The following is a 13,749-nucleotide window of genomic DNA, read 5'->3' as shown; positions in this document are numbered from 1 at the left end:
TTTAGGTTTAGCGTTTACAGCGTGCTTTTTTCTCCGCGCTGTTGTCGCGCTGTGATGACGTCAGCTACACGGTTTCGTCGAGCGCCCTTTAGTCGAACGCGGTTTTGTGGTGGAACCAGAAAGAGAAATTTCCTCCATTGTTCCACACAGAAGGGAGCCAAAGGATTCAGCTGCCAAAAGCAATCGTGCTTATAGATTGGTTCTGATTTTTATTTCTCCCACCAACAGCAAGAATTCTTTGATGGATTGCAAAAGTATTAAGAGACTGAACAAGACAAGAGAAAAATAAATGCCTCAGAAACACATTAAAGCCACTATCTCAATGCATAGCAGCAATTAAAATGTCAAAACAGAAAAATCTTCAAAGGCTGGGAGAGGAGACACAACTGGTAGCAATGGGGGTGGGCACTCTCGTCCCTAATTATACGATGTTCATGACATTCTTATTTCATCAGGAAGAATTTGTCATCAGCTGAATATTGAGGACAACTCTGGGGTCACAAATCAATGTGGACATGTAAAGCAATGTTGGGTACTATGTGGAAATTCTCAACCATCCAGGTCATGGTTGTCCCAAAGGGGCTTTTTCAAACGTCAGTTGGACTTTCTTGGGTTTTTTTTCCTTTTGCTTATCATCCAAGATGCTTCTTCAGTTCTGAAGTTAGAATTGAAGAAGCTTCTTGGATGAGAAGCAAAACCTCTTTAAGGTAAAAAACGAAGTCCAGTTGCCTTTTGAAAAAGCAGTTTTGGACAATGTTGGGTACTGTTTTAAGAAAAAGAAACTATACTGAGTGTATTAGGAGATGATGGTGGGCAACCTCACAATATTTATGATAGCAGCATTACAGTATTTGAGGGGCTGCCACAAAAAAGAGGGGGTCAAATTATTCTACAAAGCACTTGAAGGCAAGACAAGAAACAATGGATGTAAATGAATCAAGGAGGGAAGCAACCTGGAATTAAGAAGAAACTTCCTAACAATGAGGACAATTAACCAGTGCAAGAACTTGCCAGCAGAAGTTGTGGGTGCTTCATCATTGGGGTTTTTAAAGAAGAGATTGGACAGTCACTTGTCTGAAATGGTATGGGATCTCTTATTTGAGCAGGGGGTTGGGCTAGAAGACTTCCAAGGTCCCATTCTGCTCTATTCTGATTATTATTTTACACTATTTTACACCAATTCTTAGTACAGATGATCAAGAAAGTTATAGAGGATGAAGTTCTGGAAGTCTTCTGAAAATGGGGAAGTTCAGAAGAGAGCTGGATGAGTGTCCTCATGTGAATGAATAGGCCAAATGTTTAGAAGCAACCCCCGTCATTCATCTTCTCTTCCTTCCTGTCTCTCATGCAGTTACAAATTATTTCCTTAGCTTTGACCCCAATCAATGTCTATCAAAGTCACATGGTGGAGAGTGGAAATTAACTATTTTTGAAGCAAGCAGAGCAAACTGGTGGAGTCTGTTCAGCTTGAGTAGATAATAATTGCGCCCTTTGGAGAGGAAAGTTGGAAAATCTTTGCATTATCATACAGTGATGACTCTGATACAGATTGAATTACTGTAATGCAATTGTTAGAACAAAAGCTGCAAACCCACTGTCGGGTGCAGATGGGATACCCAGTGAACTTTTTTAATTGGCAGAAGAGGCAATTAAAAAGCTAACCGTTCTGGCTCAGCAAATACAGAACAGGAGTGTGCGGATTGGAGACTGAAAAAGACTGATGTGTACTTGTATTCCAAAGAATGTAGAATGTACAAATGATCAAAGTGTGCAATAATTGAATTCATGTAACAAAAGGTTTGCTTAAGATCTTACAAAAGCAAATAGATTAACTTGGATGGACAGGCAGATTTCAAAACAGACCAAAGAAAATGAGACAGTGAGTGTAAGATGGCCAACTAAAAGAAAGAACAAGAGGAGTTTTACCTCTGTCTCCCTGACTACACCAAAGCCTTTGGATCAGGTAGTTCATGCTGCCATGTGACACACGCCAAGGACATGCATTGAGCCACTAATGAAAGGAGGGAACTGGTGCTCAGGCAGACAAATATAGTAAAAGAACCATTCGCTCAATTAATTGACTTCAGTTCTCCAAGGCTGGATAAATGATGCCCTGAGGTCTAGACGACAGAGGAACTAGCCGAATCTCCAACTGAAATTTCTGGGAACTCCTATAGCTTGACCTCAGCAAAGCACTTGACAAAGATTCTCATCATGTTCTCCTTAATAAAAGAATACAATAGGAACTAAATCAGTTGTCTCCAACCTTTTTGGCACCAGGGACCAGTTTCATGGAAGAGACCAGGGGGTGGGGAATGGTATCAGGATGATTCAAGCGCATTTATTGTAAATTTTCTAAATAAATAAACTGTGCACTTTATTTCTATTATTATTACAGTGCAATATATAATGAACTAATTATAGGGCTCATCATAATGCAGAATCAGTGGGAGTCCTGAGCTTGTTTTCCTGCAACTAGACAGTCCCATCTGGGGGTGATGAGAGATAGTGACACTCAAAGTGTGTTGTTTATGTCCAGTCTACTCTGTATTTTGTTTTGGTTGCTGTAACTGCAGAAAACCCTGCTCCTCAAAGATAGGATGTTGGAAATACCAAAACTATGATTTAGGCAAGTGCTCAGTATGGGAAAGAGGCCCAGACGCAAGTGGTAAATAAAATGATGGGCAGGCCATGCACTGATCAAAAGCATGAGGGACTCTGACCTAAGGTGATTTTGCTCCAGAGGAAAATCAGCATAAAGACATGGAAAAGCCTTGGTGGGAAGAGGCTTTCTTCTTCTGCTCTGGAGAAAAATCAGAAGACATGGAGAAACCTTCACTGGAAGTGGCTCTCTGCTTCTGCTCCAGAGAAAACCCCCAAACAAAGACCCCAGGGAAGCAGAATGAGATGTGATGACCACTGCCTGCATTTTTCAATAGCTCAGCACGGTGTTCCCCTTCCAGATTACACCAGTGACTTTACCAGTGGGATAAAACAACAGGTTCTGTTTTAGGCCCAGGATTCTTCAACATCTTCATCAATGACTTGGATGAGGGGATAGATGGGGAACTCAGCAAATTTGCAGATGACACCAAACTGGCAGGAATAGCCAACACTCCAGAAGACAGGCTTAAGATGCAGAAGGATCTTGACAAACTTCAACATTGGGCACTATCTAATAAAATGCAATTCAATGGTGAAAAGAATAAGGTTCTACATTTAGGCAAGAAAAACAAAATGCACAGGTAGGTGGCACCTTGCTGTGAGAGGGATCTTGGAGTCCTAGTAGACAATCACTTACGGTAAATATGAGCCAGCAGTGGGAGGCAGCAGCCAAAAAAGCCAATGCCACCCTAGGCTGCATCAACAGAGGGACAGAATCAAGATCAGGTGAAGTGTTAGTATCACTTTATACTGCTTTGGTAAGATCACTTTTGGAATACTATGTCCAGTTTGGATACCATGATAAAAAAGATGTTAAAACCCTAAAAAAGAGCACAGAAATGAACAACAAAGAGGTTCATGAGACTAGAGGCTAAACGTATAAAGAATGGTTGCTGGAATTGGGTATGTCTAGTTTAATAAAAGAAGGACTAGGGGAGACATGATAGCAGTCTTCCAATATCTTAGGGCTTGCCAGAAAGAAGAGGGAGTCAAACTATTCTACAAAACACCTGAAGGCAGGACAAGAACAATGGAGAGAAGCTAAATAAATTTCTTGACAATGGGAACAATTAACCAGTGGGAGAATGGACATGGACAATAATTTGTCTGAAATGGTAGGGCTTCCTGCCTGAGCAGGGGATTGGACTAGAAGACCTCCAAGGTCTCTTCCAACTCTGTTAGTCTGTTAAATATATTTCCTGTTTGGAAACTTTCTGTTTTTAAGAAAGAGGGAAGGAAGGTGGAAGAGGCAATCTTAACTCAGCCTTCCAGCAAAACAAGGCAAAGACCCAGCACATTGAGAAAACCACCAGAGGGAGAGGGAGGGAGGGAGGGAGGGAGGGGGAGAGAGAGAGAGATAAGAGAGAGAGAGAGAGAGAGATGGATATGGAGGGAGGAGAGAGGGAGAGGAAGAAAGTGAGAGACCAAACCAAACCAACTCTGCATAGAGCAATGTCTTTTGCAAAGAAACCTGAAGGACACAGCTGCTTCAACATGCAAGGCTTGGTTGCCAAGCAGTGAAAGCCTTTTAAAACATACCCACAAATACAGAGACAAGCACACACCAAACCTGACTGCAAGAAGCTGGCACGATGTGGCCAAAACACACAAGGCATCCTCGAGCAACAAAAGGGAAAGCACAAGTTGAAGTGCAACAGAGCCCAGCGGTCTTGGAAAAGGTTCAGACTAGAAGGGGATTCCCTTGGAGACCAGCACATAAGGGGGAAAGTAGCTTCTCCTGGCCCACCTTACATACACACTATAGGGGGCAGGGTTTCCTGTCCCTACAATGAGGCTTTGGGAGAGCCCTCCATTGCCAACCTGGAGAACTGCACAAAGGGAGTGTGAGCCCAGTTGGGGTGCCAGGAGGGGGGAGAGCAAGAAAAGTGAAGAAGAAGAGGAGGAGAAAGAAGAGGTAGCAGGAACAAGAGGAAGCAGGGCCAGGAAGAGGAAGGATATGGAGCCCAAGAAGGGCAAGCTAGATGCAAGCACTGCCAGTGGGGAACCTTTGCACTGGGCAAGATGACTTCTGCCCTGCTGCCTTCCCGCTCCAGTCCCAGCCCCAACCTCTGCAGACTCATCACATGCCTGGAGGTGGAAGATGCACCTTCAGCTCACTCCAGCTGCATAGCCCGGTTCCTAACCAGTGCAGACCAGGGGTGGGGGACTCCTGAATTAAATTGCACAAGTGGTGAATATAGTGGAATCAACACCCCAGAGGATTCTCACAGATGGTTCTACATCAGGTGGAAGAGTAATATCAGGTAGAGGGCTACAGGGTTCTCTCTTGGCCTATCCTATTAAACATGTTTATTAATAACCTGAGGCTGAGGAGAGCATCTATTAAATATGCAAATAACACAAAACTAGGAGGGATAGCTAACATCCAGAAAGGAAGTATTAAAAATGACTTTGATAGGCAGATACAATAAGCCAAATTTAACACAGATGAAATTTAACAATAAGAAATGTCCAGTCTGGGGGCAGCTGGGGGACCAAAAAAATGAAACCTATAAATGTAAGATGGAGATCTGGCTTGGTTGTAATATGTGTCAAAAATATTTGTGCCTTCTAGTAGATCACAAGTGGAATATGAGTTATGTTGCCATTGCTAAAAGAACAGAATGCTATTTGGGGGACATATTCAGGAGTATAGAATCCAGATTAGAGGACATAATTGTCTGTCTCTACTTTGCCCTGGCCTGTTCCTTTGAGAGTCTTGTGTCCAATTCTGGGCATTGCAACCATGACAGGTTGGAGCATATTCAGAGGAGGGTTACCAAGATGAAGAAAGGTGTGGAAACCAAGTTCTATGAAGAAAAGCATCTGGGAAGAACCTGTTAGCTTACAGAAAAAAATGACTTGGGACAGATATTAGTCTTCAAGTATCTAAAGAGTTGGAACACAGAAGATGGAATGGATTTTCTCTGCACCCAAGGCAGCAGGTAGAACCAAGGGTTTGAAACCACAGGGAAGCAAATATAGGTTGATATTAGGAGGAATTTTCTATTCTAAAAGCTGTCAACTGGTGGGATAGGCTGCCTCATGAAGTGGTAGATTCACTTTCACGGAAGATCTTCAAACCTTCAATGGTAACCATTTGTCTGAGTTATTTAGGAGACCTTTCACTGAGCACAGCATGCAATAGTTAAACTCTGAAGTCCCTGAGCTCTAGGTTTCCATCATAATGGAAAGTTTGATTTGAAGAACCTTTACAAGATACAAGAACCTATTAAAGGAACTGAATGGGAGAAGAATCATTGTTCCCCAAAAGAAATATTTCCTTCCCTATTTCACCTAATATGGTGGCTACATTAGAGGAACAGAAAGACCTGAAGAAGACATGGCTGGAATTAATTAAGATTAAACATCCTACCATTTAGGATACACAGATGACAGAAAGTAAAGAAGGCTTTCAAGAACTTATTAAGAATTAACTTATTAATGTTTGAAAGAGGAAACGTTGTTAAGAAGACAAAGGAAATGTCTACCAGGCACCTAATAATTGATAGCTGATGGCAAGAAAAGAAGGTCAAGGCTAATTTTGATTTCCTGGATCAAGAATGAAAGAAGACATGTGCTGGAAAAGTGAGGAGATGGCTTGTGGTTGGGTCCATGTGTTGGTGTCAGCTTCTTTGAAAGTGGGGTGGTAATTACTGCCTTAAAGGAAAGGGTGTAGCACCCCCACTTCCAAAAGCCATTGTTGAGAAGGTGGCTGGTCTGCAGTTGATGAGAGCTCTGTAGTAAGAAGATTGTTTCAATCCATTTCAGCTGGGTTTTAGGCCAGGATTTGGTACTGAAACAGCCTTTGCGGCACTTTGGGGGGGGGTGTTGCATTCATTTTTGTGCTCTTTGATCTCTCCATAGCTTTTGGTATCAACCACAGCATTGGGATCAGCTATGGAGGTTGGAGATGGGGGTGTGCTGTTCTAGAGTGGTGCTCTCCCTTCCTCTGGGCCAGTTTCACTCAGTGTTGGTTGAGGAGGAAAGGTACCACAGAGCTCAATTCTCTTCTTTTTCAACCTTCACATGAAACTGCTGGGTGAGGCCCTTTGGAAGTTTGAGCTTTGCTATGATTAGTTCATTGATGATACACAATTATATCTTTGGACTCCAAGCCAGCCAAGAGAGTCTGTCAAGGTTCTTTCTGGTGCCTGGAAGATGTGGAGGTTGGACAAGGAGAACCCTCACAATTCAATTCTACTGAGTGACTGTGGATATTAGCACCTCCTAAATCTGGGGATATTCATTTTAACCTTGGATGGGGCAACACTTCTTCCACCAAGCAGGGTGCAATGCCCAACTGACCACTCCTGCTTCATGAGCTGCGCTGGTGGCCAGATCCCGGTTATGACCCATAAAGCCTACAGAGCGCAGGGCTGGTTACTTTTCTGCCCAGGGTTGACACTTCCTTTCATTAAACAATGCCTCTATCGGCACCCCAGATAGGCCTTCTCTGTTGTGGCACCTGCCATCTGGAAGGCTTCCACTCTGATGACTCCAGAGGGCCTCAAAGACCTGACTCCTCTTCCAGGTGTTGGACCAAATGTGGTTGGAACCCATTCTGGTGTACAACTTTGTATTGTTGACTATTCCCACCATCTGGTAATATTGCTGTTCTTATATGCCTTTTGTATATATTTTTTGTTTTTATGCTGTGAAGCACCCAAGAATTTTGTACTGTAAAGGATTGTAAAATATACTATTTCCATGGCAACAAATATCAAAAACATATCTTACAAGATGAAATGTGTGACTGTGAAGATTAGGCACTGCGTCTTGAGGAAGAATGAAAGGAGACTGATATTTCTGATTTATGAACCAACAGGAGGGAGGGGTCCACTGAGAACGAATTAAAAAACTGGTTTTTTTTGGTTGTAGCGTTTTAACTGAAACTTTACCCTTCTGTGACTGTGACACAAGTAAAAGAGCAGGGCTTTAACCAATGTCCATCACCACCATCTTGACTGTTTTGACCTCTTCCCTTGCAATATTTTTGGTTACTAAGGAATACCTGTGTTTTCTAGAAAATAAGAGTAGGTCTTATTTTCTTTTGTGCTCCGAATAAGCACTAGGCTTATTTTAGGATGTCTTATTTCTTTTGAGTGCTGCTGCCACAAGGCTAGGAAGGGTGGAGCTGCCCCATGTACCCCGACCGGCTTATATCAGGGCCTCCAAAGCCAAGCCATCCATGCTCCAAGACCTACTTTGCCTTGCGGCACCAGCCCACTCCTTCTTCTAGCACTGGAGCAGGAGGCCAAGTGATGCGCCGGTGCCAGAAGATGAAGTGGGCCGTTGCCATGAGGCAAGGCAGGTGTCTGGTGTGGGATGGCCTGCAAGGTAAACCAATATACATGTGGAATAGCTCCATCCACCCGCTCGCCTCACCTTACCTTGTGTCGGTGGCACTGCAAGCAACCAGAAGGATGGGCAGGCGGCCAGCTGTGCAGGCACTTAAGTAGGTATTATTTTGGGGGTAGAGCTTATATTGGGCACACTCGCAGAAAACATGTTAGGCCTTATTTTCAGAATAAGTCTTTTTTGGGGGCGAAACAAGGCACTAGAAGGCTTTTCATCCAAATGCAAAATTTGGGTTTATTCTTCAAAGTCCTACCCAACCAGGCACCCTATGGTTTGCAGGGTCCTGGCCAGGAAATTTTTACCTGTGTACTTCCTCCTGGGAGAAGCTGACCTGGATCCCATTCTCACATGAGGCTAACTGAGGCAGAGGAAGGCAGTTCATTTTAGATTCCTGGATATGCATATATTTCACAAAGCAGTTAAACCTATCCTGTTCCAACAGAGTATTGGGTCATATAGTGAGGCACCTCGAGTTTTAACTCCTATGAGGTTACATTTAGATGTTACTACGATTTTAACTTCTTCAATGTACCTTGAGTCTTAGGAAGTAAGGCCGTGTAGAAATGTGCTTGCAAAGAAAGATAATTTCATATCCCTTCTTCTGTCTAATGGAGATGGGTGGTTAATACTTGTGAAATATGTGATTTGATCTAGTCCAAGGGTATTCCACTGTGGCAACTGTAACACTTGTAGACTTCAACTCCCATGGCTGGATGGGGAATTGAAGTCCACAAGTCTTAAAGTGGCCAAAGTCAGACACCCCAATTAGTTCATGTAACTGCTGGGGGTTGGGTTTTTTTAAAAAAGATTAAATGATTTCTACAACTGTACAGTTGAAGCCCTACGGTTTTTATTATTTTGTTTGTTTCATCAAAGTTATCTAAACTTGGGAGAATGGCGAGAATGCTCGCCATCCTCAAGCCAAGGAAGGCCCTCAATTATCTAAGCAATTTATATGGGCACCCATTTCTTTATGCTTGCAGAGACATTGATTGGCACTGCTGACACAGTCTCACCCAACTTTCCAAAGCATGGCAACCTCACTGCTGGGATTGCCTTGTCTCAGAGGAAGATCCAAGCAACCCATTGGGACCTTTATTTGTTCACCGTTTTCTTTCTCCCTGCCAGATAAGGTGGTACCTTACCATGGCACAAAGCCATTTGGCCCTGCTTAAACTTGGATATATCAAAGTCTACTACTGATGGGTTAATGAAATATTGATGCTGCAAATAAGCTGTTATTGTCTTAGTACTAATCCTAATTTTCCCCTTTGCTTAGAACAACGGAAAAAAAACTGAAAAACTCTTTGTATATTGAAAAATAAAGCCAAATATTGCTCAAGAAGATTTCAAGCTTGCTTTCAAAACTCATGATTATGTAGTGCACCCCAAATCTAAGCAATGGTTTGGGCTTTGTTACCAATTTGTAGGAGAAGCATACCAGAAGAATGACAATTTGAAAGAATTGGGCACAGGCAGCTGCAGGATCTTCTCACTTCAACACTAAATTAGGACCTCCAACAGGATCTGCCTGGATGTTTAGCATTCCTTAAAAATCTACAACCTTTGACCAATATTTAAGCACTTTCAGTCCAGCTGGGGGGAGATTTTAAAGAATACCATTACCTTTCAGACAATCGGGTGGAAGTGCTCTGAGCCAGCTAGAGCAAGTTCCAGAAGTAAATGCTTTTGAACTATTGTCTTCCAAGGGTCTCATGAAGATGATAAATCAAAGGTTTGCTTAGGTAGGAGAAAAACGAGGCGCCTGTCAATGGTGCCCAGGAACATGCACCCAAAATTTTGCTGAGAGCACGAACTTCAGCTGCATTTAGCCAGGCTGCAGGCCCTTCCATGCTCAAGATGTCCTAAAGTGAATGAGGTCCGGTCAATTAGCTGTCACCAAATCTATGCAAGTGAAGGCAGGTACTATAGCTTCCCCCCCAAAAATAAAAGAGAATCCACATTTCTTAAGGATTGTATTTTAAATCTGTTGATTATGTGTGTAACTTTCTATTTAACAGTGACCTATGCTTTTAAATTGAAATTCCTTTCTTTGCTACGTGCTTACAGGAACAGAGACTTGCGTTCATTACCCCTCTGACACAAAAGGCTTTTTTCTAAGCAGGTACTCAATTCTCCTTCATTGGGGGGGTGGTCTCTAAATAGCCTGGTCAGGACACTTTTTCCAACACTCGTCTCATTCCCTCCCATCCCATTCACCACACACACAAACACACACAGCAGCAGCAGCTGAACAATTTTCTCCTGGACTGCATTCATTAAGGGATACATTGTTTTTCTCAAAACTCATATCCAGTTCTATCACAATTACCCCTCACAACACACACTATTAATAAATATGGTTTCCTACTTTCATATACACACACAACAACTGAGATGACACCAGGAGACATTTTCTGACCTGTATTTTAGCCCTTTCATTCACAATGAACCCTGTGTTTTTACTTCCCTGAATATATTTACTGTATTAACTCTATTCTACAAGTTTAGAACCATTCCTTAAGATCTATGAATCTTTTTTTCCTGTTTTCTTTCTTTCTTTCTTTCTTCCCTCCTTCCTTTCTTTCTCTTTCTTTTTCTTCCTTCCCTTTCTCTTCCTTTTTTCTACCTCCTCTTCTCCTTCTTCTCTTTCTTTCTTTTTTGTTAATTCAGGTTCTTTATCATTTATTCTTTTTGAATCCTGAGTGCAAACTAGAGAGGGATTTCATTTGCTAAGGGCACCCACTTGCAGTAGGAATGACCACAGCAGACACAAAAAAAGGGGGGGGGGGTTCTGATCACATGGTGCGGCTGCCATTGGGATTCTTTTTTTCAACTTCCTGGTGGACATATCTATGCTTGCCTGGGTTTAGTAGCATTCAGACTGAAAGAGAATGAGCAAAATGTTAGGGAAAGAAATGATTAAGGAAAGAGGTTTGACTTGTAGAAAATTCTGTGGGGCTGAAGGTGATAAATGACACAGGAGTGTTTGTGATGGAAACAAAGCATACTTGAAGTAAGCAAAAAGAATTTTAAGGAATGATTCAGCACTGACCAAATGTAAGCCAAGGATGTCTTCCTGAGGCTCAGCATGTTTACGGAATGCCCGTGGAATGTATTCTTGTATGCAAAACTGAATGATGGTAGACTGAAAGGGACAATGAGGCATATGGCTGTGAAAACATTGTATTGATAAACAATGTAAACGTTTTCCTTGACAGGTTCTCCTTTCTTAAGACTTTTCAGTGGATGCTCTGGACCAGTAGCCCCTCTCAGCCCCACTAGTGGCCAGGCTGAGCCGCTGCCATCCCTTACTGTCTTAGCATCACAGAGTCTGCTGCCTTGCAACCATTGGTCCTCTGGCAGGGCCTGGGAGGGGCTGCCCCAAGGAAACCCAGCACCGGCGGACACATCTTTCCTTCTTCATCCCCAGTGCAGCCTTTTGTGGCTAGAGAGGAGCAGGGAAAGCTGCACAGGGCGGAGGAGGAGGTGATACAAAGCCTGTGGTATATTTGGACTGAAGAGAGGGGAGTTATGGGAAGAAGGTTTCCTATGGATGGGACACAAGAGGCTAAAAATCAACAGGCCCCAAGAAATGAGTTCTTCAAGAACAGCCTGGCTCAAAAACAGTAACTATGAGAGAGACCTTGGACTCCTATTGGACGATCACGTCAACATGAGCCAGCCGGCAGAAGCCAAAAAAGTGAATACAATCCTTGTTTGTACAAACAAAGGCATAGAATCCAAATCACATAAAGTATTAGAACCGCTTCATAAAACCTTAGTAAGGCCACACCTGAAATACTACATCCAGTTTTGTTCATTATATTACAAAAAAGATGTTGACATTTTGGAAAAAAGTGGAAGGAAAAGGCAACTAAGATGATTAAAGGCCTGGAGACTAAAATATATGAAGAACGGCTATAGATTTTGGGTTTGGCTAGTCTAAAGAAAATAAGAATTAGGGACAGCAGTATTTCAGTATTTAAGGGGTTGCCACAAAAAAGTGGAGGTCAAATTATTCTCCAAAGCACCAGGACAAGAAACAATGGATGGAAACTAACCAAAGAGAGAAGCAACCTGGAATTAAGGAGAAACTTCCTAACAGTAAGGACAATTAACCAGTGGAATAGCTTGCCTCCAGAAATCGTGGAAGTTTTTAAGAAGAGTGTCAGGCCTGGAAGCCATCTTGGACATGGCTTGGGACTGGACAGCAACTTATCTGAAATGATATAGGGTCTCCTGCTTGCGCGCAGGGGGGGTTGGACTAGAAGATCTCCAAGGTCCCTTCAAGCTCTGTTCTGATTGAATGTTGTTGTTTTGCATGGATGAAAGCAACAATTGCTGCTGCAGTTTTGTAGGAGGTGCTCAAAGAAGGAAATGACGGACAGAACAGTACAAATGTCAAGCAAAAGTGAAAGGATCTCTGGGTGAATCTTTTAAAGCTTTCACTTCAGAGCCAATGAGAAAAACAGGGAAGGGATTTGATGAAATATCTGACAGGGACATCTGAGTAAAAGGGCATCATAGTGAATCTGGTGAAAAACACTCAACAAAAACGTCTTCCACTTCATGGTCTTTAACATTTAACACACACACACCCATGACCCAGCAAATTCACCACAGGGTGTACATAACAATTCTAAAAAAAACCAACCCTGAAACTTATTAAACTTACTTGAGATCTATGAGTCAAGAACTGATTATACTGGCAAGAATGCCAGCTAAAAGTGATATTGCTCACACTTAGGGCATTGGTAACTGATAGCAAAATGCAGAGGAAAGAAAGCAAAATGAAAAAAGGCATTTCAGGAATAAAAGTAGTTTTATTCAAGAGAGTATCTCCAAGGAAAGTATTTCCTTCTTCAAAAGGGATCTAATGGTTTTAACAGATTTTAGTTCAGATTCTGTGGGTATTTGATCATTTAATTTTAATATTAACCTGCTATTGCATTAATTTTCCTATATATTTTAAAGAGGCCTGAGGGCCATCATGTAACCACAAGACAATATTCCTTTCTTTCTGTCACTTAGGGCAGAAGGTCTCAACCTTGGCAAGTTGAAGATGCTGGCTGAGGAATTCTGGGAGTTGAAGTCCAGAAATCTTCAGCTTGCCAAGGTTGAGAACTACTGACTTAGGGGAAACGTGCATTTTGCCCTCTCATAATATCTTCCTAGGAATCCAATAATTGGAAAGTTAACCAATAACAGAAGTGTGTTGTTCAATACCATTTGATGAAGTTTGGGAAATAAAATACTTGAATAAAAAGAATCTAGACAGCTTTTAAATCCCTAACAGGAATTCATCAGCAACAGGATGAAGGGAGCACAGCAGACCAAGATCTGTGCATCCTGCAGTGCTGATGGGTAGAGAAAAAAGGCTGCTTCCTGAATAGCTGATCATTGGGGGGCGGGGATTACCACCAATTGCCCATTGGTTGACTGAATGGCTGCTCCCTATTGAGCCAACAGAGGCTGCAGCAAAGGAAAAGGCAAAATATAGGTCAGCCGGTTTTTGAGCAATAGCAGTAGCAATAGCAATAGCAGTTAGACTTATATACTGCTTCATAGGGCTTTCAGCCCTCTCTAAGCGGTTTACAGAGTCAGCATATTGCCCCCAACAACAATCTGGGTCCTCATTTTACCCACCTCGGAAGGATGGAAGGCTGAGTCAACCCTGAGCCAGTGAGATTTGAACAGCCGAACTGCAGAACTGCAGTCAGC

This window comes from Thamnophis elegans, chromosome 12 (genome assembly GCF_009769535.1).
Source record: "Thamnophis elegans isolate rThaEle1 chromosome 12, rThaEle1.pri, whole genome shotgun sequence".
In the NCBI taxonomy this organism is placed as follows: domain Eukaryota; kingdom Metazoa; phylum Chordata; class Lepidosauria; order Squamata; family Colubridae; genus Thamnophis; species Thamnophis elegans.
The sequence above is the reverse complement of the archived record's forward strand: the minus strand, read 5'-3'. Positions refer to the sequence as shown.